A 6890-nucleotide genomic window follows, 5' to 3' on the forward strand; every position below is an offset into this window, starting at 1 on the left:
TTATTGGGTGCATACCCTTGATGGAAGGTTGATAGCTCAATGGCACTTTGCTGCACATAGGCTGATGATGACAGGTCCATGAATGACTCTGTGTAGGCCCTATATTATTATTATTGAGAGTTCATCCTTTAAAGAAATTACTCTTCTCAGAAATTTTAATGCACAAATATACAATCAAAGTTTTATGGGATCTTCTTTGCCCAAGCTATGTTCTTCCGCATGCCTATAAAATTATTATATGTAGATTCATTTTAAATATCTTGATTCAAACAGTCTTTTGACAATTGTAAAAGAACATCCTGCAGTCCACAGATTCCGATTGTGATATCTGTTAGCTGACTTGTTCATGGGTGTGTTTTCAATGGCAGCTGTCCAAATTGTATTCTCAAGGATCTTGTATTTACCTTTAAGGCAATCATTGGGTGTAGAAGCATGAAAACTCTTGTTTAATTTTGTTTGATGCCCATACCAGTTAATAAGTTTATAGCTGATGCCATCTTCCCATGTGTTTTCTAGTCAACAGGGAGTTATGTGCCACCACAGACATTTTAATAACATGGCAGTCATCGCATTGTGTGTCACTGAGTGGTTTCCAGTGGCATTTTAAGGACAATGCTGAGGATACAAGTGAAATATCTGGTGGACATGGGTGTTGTGACTGACTGCATAATCTGGTTGGTTGTTTAATGTTTAATAAAACTAGATCTGATTGAGTGATGGAGTTCAGTAGTTCATTACTGCTGAAATCATGTAACTGATCATCCCACATGTGATTGTGTGCATTGAAATCATCTACAAAAGTGCAATTCCTTGCTAGCTGGTTGAATTTTTGTATGTGGTTGCAGAAACTTTATTATGAGGGGGACATTATTAGCTTAACATTCAAAATGTTTTGCAAGTTCACTATGCTAGGTGATAAGATCTCTATGAAAATATTATTTGCCTATATACTGTAAGGAGTGTAGTTCAAGTTTTATTCCTTTACAACCATGATTCCTCCTTTTCCATCATCTCTGTCCTTTGTAAAAAATTTAAAACGGTTGTACTTTGGCTACACATTTGCAGTAAAACATCTTTCGGAAATGGTTGCCATACTAGCATGCAGTTCACTCATAGTAGCAACCAAGAAATTCCACTTGTGACCAAAGATCCTGGCATTCCACTGTAGAACAGTAAAAGGTACATCCTTTCTGTTGTTTTGTAGCCAAAAGTTCATTCTGATATGAAGTGGTAATGTATTTGACGTATTGTGCATAATGCAGTCTGGCATATTTGATCAGTATCAATCAACTTCTGTTGGTCCACAACAGCACCTGTGGAAGTCACAGGTGTGTAGCAGTTTTCTGATCAGTCTGAAGGGTCCGTTATCTGTTATGCAGGGTGTCTATGACCTGGGACAACCGGGAGATCCGGGAAAAACTCGGGAATTTTTTCATCCGGGATAAAACCGGGAAAAACCCGGGAATTTTTATGAATTCCGGGAATTTTTCATTATTTTTGCTCTCAGTTAAATTTTTGTAGTTTTGACTGGTAAGAACCAATACTCTAACAAAGGATATTACTGTACCCTGCTACTGCAGAATAATACTACAGCCATAAAACGTGAACGAGAGAAAAAACTAAAATAAAACTTAAATTGCAAAAGAAATGCGCCATGTACAGCAACAAAACACAATGCTCATACAAGCATCTGCCAACAGCAAAATGTGTCAAAGCCTTTAGGAAGGCTATGCAATGCTTCGTAACAACAAATTGCCTCCGATGAGCATGACGTCACAACTGTTAGCATTAGATTTGTTTTAGCAGTTACGAGTGGGATCATGCGCATGCGCAGTTCAGTAGTATCTTCTTCTGCTTCTGCTTCTGCCTACAGAAACGTGGCTGTTGGCTGTGCAAGCATCTTCTCGGTGTATCCAAGAAAATGAAATTTTGACAGAAAATTTTTGGCCAGATAGCTCTACTAGCAAGGGCCAGTTGTACAGTCTCTGGCTAGCAGCCGGTCTATTCTGGAAGTAGCGCAGAAAACGCGTTCAAATGGTTCAAATGGCTCTGAGCACTATGGGACTTAACATCTGTGGTCATCAGTCCTCTAGGACTACTTAAACCTAACTAACCTAAGAACATCACACACATCCATACCCGAGGCAGGATTCGAACCGGTGACCGTCGCGGTCTCGCGGTTCCAGACTGAAGCACCTAGAACCGCATGGCCACACCGGCCGGCGAAAACGTGTTGTACGAACACGTAACAATGCCTAACGGGAGAATAATTGCGGGATAACTAAACTGGTGACTCTGGCAGAGTTAGTGAAGTTAACCTGCGAATAACCTTTGACATTGGCAGGAATAGATACAGAATTAGTGATGACAACATTGTTTGTTAGAACGAGGAAGGAGAAGAAATGGGGACATCACACAAATTATGGAAGAATAAGACGATTCCAAATTTCTATAAAAATTTCGCACTACTACTTTTCGATCTCATGCTTGAGAAACCAGAGCATATGAGTGAAGTGTAAAACTATTTCCTAACGTAAAGGTTTTTGATTGTAGTAGTCCTATTAGGCATTTGATATTGGTACTTCGTGAATTATATTCTGCCGTGTTATAAAAATGACCATTTCTGCCAAAAAAGACTCGATTATTTGGCGTGTGTTACAATTGCTGCACTATTATAAAGGCCTATTTTGTTTTATCTAGCAGACAGTGACATAATATAGGTAATCAGGTCGAGAAACCACACCAGTCTTGGGCCTATTTGTGCTTACAGCTTTTTCAGTATTAGACAACGACATATCGATTTTTCATGTAGCAAAACGTATGACGAACTTTGATGAGGTAACAGATCCTTTCGCCGAAAAGAAAGCACGCCATGTAAGGCTGTAGCAAGATTAGAGAGAAAAAAAATTTTAGGAGCTAAGGATTAAAGAAATGTGTACTGTCTTGCTTGTCTCTTTTCTTACTGGCTTTATGTATCCTATACTAAATTTTATGTCACACAAAGCAGCAAGTTGTTAGCTAATAGGAAATAAAGAGTGAAAATTTTCTGAAGAGTTTTTTTTTTAAAAAAAAAAAAAAAAAAAAAAAGAGAGAGAGAGAGAGAGAGAGAGAGAGAGAGAGAGAGAGAGAGAGAGAGAGAAAAGAAAAAGAGGGGCAGGATGTCAAACCGGTCGACTGGAAGCAGGAGAGGCACCATAGGACATTTTAATTTCCACTGTCCTGAATATAGTTTGATGGCATCCAGTACAAAATATACACGTTTCAATTCCACAGACCGAAATACACTGACGTGTGTTAGAAGAATGCTGTATGGAGAGGAGTGGCACTGCACTTTGGCACACTTAAGATCAGATAACATGTCTTACAATTCCTCGGACATGTATGTTGTACGTATCAGAGTCTTCAGAAGGATGTGTGCTACAAAATGAGCGTATTCTTGAAAATTCGATTTTTTTTTAAATTTTTGACGTCCTATCTCAAATGCTCGAGGGACGCCACCATCTTTCATTGCCCTGGTTCGGAAATATCGTAGATATGGGTTTGATGTGCAGAGCAGTCTGAGTTATAATAGGGAAGTGGGTAGTCTCCATGTGACCCATGTTTACATTTAGTGATTTTGCTGTTTCCTCTTTGTCTACTGCACTCACGTCAAATGAAAACAAAATTGATTTCTTTGGCCGGGAGCTATCATGTGAATTAAAATACATTCACATAATTACGGAAGGCTAAAATGCGTTATTAGTTTCAGATTTTATTTTATTTCCACCTTTCTGACAGTCAAGCATTAATTGCCATGCAGAACAATGAAGTTTTTTTATCGGTTTGCTGGAGAAATTTTCTTTTATTAGTCTTTTCCGCTGAGGCAGTCAATATATTTGAAACAAAGGGCTTAATTTCAAACTATTGGCTAGTCTCAACTGTTCGGTGCATTTCAAGTGTATGTTTTCATCTTCTAGCACGTATGGTATTATGCCATAACAAAGAACCAGACATGAGATAACAAAGTTCTGGTACCCAAGGAAATTTACATCCGGAAACCACTTTGAAAAGCTTAATATCAGGTCGATGTGTACTTCACTGGGAATCTGGGACTCATTTAAAAATCAGCTCACTGATGACGAGCCACTTAGAAGAATTTATAGCTTAGAAGATTATGCCGTTATTCAAAAACTTTACTGGCACATTTGTGTGATATATCTTAAATGTAATATGTGCATAAAAGACCAACATTATATGTGAAAGCTTAGCTTCTCTTGCAGCATATTGGCCTTAAAGGCCAATATTATATGTGAAAGCTTTGTTTTTCTTGTAGTAACAATGTATATATTAATTTAAACCATTAACTTTTCCTGTTAGTGTGTTCGCGCTACTGAACAGTGATGTTGCTATTGGCTGACTGCACCACATGTCCAAAGCTCTCAATATCTGCTGTCATTGGCTGGCGAGATCACGTGACATGAGTTATGACTGGCTTACAAATATGCATCGCAATCTCAATTTCAATGCTTCGGAAAGTAACATGCGGTGTTTGGTGGAATTCGAGTTTATACTTTCATAATACGAAAATATGCAGCGTACATGTTACTGCACATCAAACATCTTTCCAAAAGGTGTTTCGTTTTCTAAAGCGCCGGGAAATTCTACGCCCATGTATAAAACCATAACCATTCAAAGGATTGATAAGTTGTACAGTTCCGAGAGAAAATATACTGTCAATTAACAGGGAAAGACTATGTTTCCACCCGGGAGAAAGTGTATTTTTAACCGGGAAATCCGGGAGAAATCCGGGAATTTTTTTTCCTTGTCCACGCATACATCCTGGTTATAGCAAATGCGCCACATTTAGGATACTAAATTGTCTATGTACTGATTAATTTGGGACAGACCATGGTCTTGGTACAGACGTGAAAAGCTGTTTAGAAGAGAAAACTGTTGTCATTTGAGACTGCTCATTCAGGGGAGCTGAGATAGTGGATCTGTCATGAGCTCTCAATGTAATTACATCAACTGACAGGAAATTGGATCCATTGCCTCCGAGTACAATGAAACGTAGGTTCGTTATGTCTGGGTGCTGAAAATCAGCCATGGCCACTGTTTGGGATATAATGGGCCGTTTCAGGTTGAACATAGTATTTACGAGAGCAGTACAGGCAACTAGCAGTAGACATTGCCATTCAGCGTGTTAGATCATGATCACCACCACAACTGGCACAACATGGTTTGTTCCAACAATGTACATGTACATAATAAAATCAGAAACAGATATAACAACGGCAAATTGGTGATCTGTAGGGTTGAGCCTCTCAGGTCATACACCTAGGCACATTCTGAGAGCCGATGAGACCTGAATGTCACCTGAGCTACCAGTGAAGGTCAGTAGGTAGATTCACCATCGCCCACACTTTTTTAAGCCTGTTTTAATTTTAACAATAGTAAATGGGGACTATGTATCAGTTAGTATGCCCTCATCATTAATATCCATATCAATGGTGTGAATAATTCCCTGTTTATGTATCATGTGCTGTAGGTACATTACATTCCAGAGTTTTCTCTCTCAGTATTGATGATTTCACAAACGAATTAGCTGCATTGACAGACTTGAGTTCAACTTTTGTCCTATTCCTTCCCACTATGTTGATATTAACAATCTTTACTTCCTTTAAATAAGAGTCTGCCTACAGCCATAGGATGAAGTTTTCTCATGGTGTTGGGTTGTTTGTGGGAGGAGACCAAACAGTGAGGTCATCAGTCTCCAAGGATTAGGGAAGGATGGGAAAGGAAGTCAGCCATGCCCTTTCAAAGGAACCATCCCGGCATTTACCTGAAGCGATTTAGGGAAATCATGGAAAACCTAAATCAGGATGACTGGACGCAGGATTGAACTGTCATCCTCCTGAATGTGAGTCCAGTGTGCTAACCACTGCGCCACCTCACTTGGTCTGAAGTGTTCTCATGTTTTGGAACTTATTCCCAATGTGACTACATCTTGATAACTGTTTTTAGCTATGTACATTGCACTCCCATTTTGTACAAGCTGAGTATTGTAAACTATTGCTAACACTGTTATTTTTAGTGGAATTGTTGCCATAATTGTTTGCATGGACAACCATGTGACCACTGTGATCATCTTCAGTATTTGTGAGCTGTATAGAACAACTAACTGTAGCTGCTGTAATGAAATCAATGAATTAGCTTGTTTAGTACCAGTCCACTTGCTGGTGCTTTCCTCTGTTGATGACAACCTAACATGAGGCTTTTGCCACATTAGACTGCTGTTGCCAGAAGTTATGTTGACATGCCTCTGCCTGCTGCCACTACTACTATTTTAAAGCTCCTGATGGGTTGATGAAGTTCTCTATGATTGTGTGCCAGCAGCTCCAAAGGAGTGGGCTGCTTTACCTGTGGTTCTTGTTGGCACTGCTCATACTTTTCGGCTTCCGGGAAGTCACTGTGGTGCACCTGATTGAATTGTTGTTGTTGTTGCTGTTTTTGGAACTGTGGCTGGTATAATTCAAATGCATATTGTGCTGCTTGTCACATTAGATATTTGTTGATTTTTAGGTTATGGTCAGCTTGGTAGACACTTTGATTTACAAGGGTATCATTCCCAGAGGGGTCAGCATAACTCACCGTGATTCCAGTACTATCTATCAGGGGCTGGGGTGGATTCAGGTGTTCATGCTCGCTAGTGCCAAGGAAGAGGAATTAGCTCCACTCATGGCTGCTGCTCATGCATGCCTGAATGGTTGCATTTAGACAGATACAAGTTAATATCGCGTTACTGTATGCATAATATGAGCAAAGGGTGAGTGGCTATGTGCACAAAACTGTAATGAAATCCCAGGCTACATAATTCAGTGAGTACTTTTTGTGTTGTTCTTCAGTAATGA

Source organism: Schistocerca serialis, chromosome 5 (genome assembly GCF_023864345.2).
Source record: "Schistocerca serialis cubense isolate TAMUIC-IGC-003099 chromosome 5, iqSchSeri2.2, whole genome shotgun sequence".
Taxonomy (NCBI): Eukaryota; Metazoa; Arthropoda; class Insecta; order Orthoptera; family Acrididae; genus Schistocerca; species Schistocerca serialis.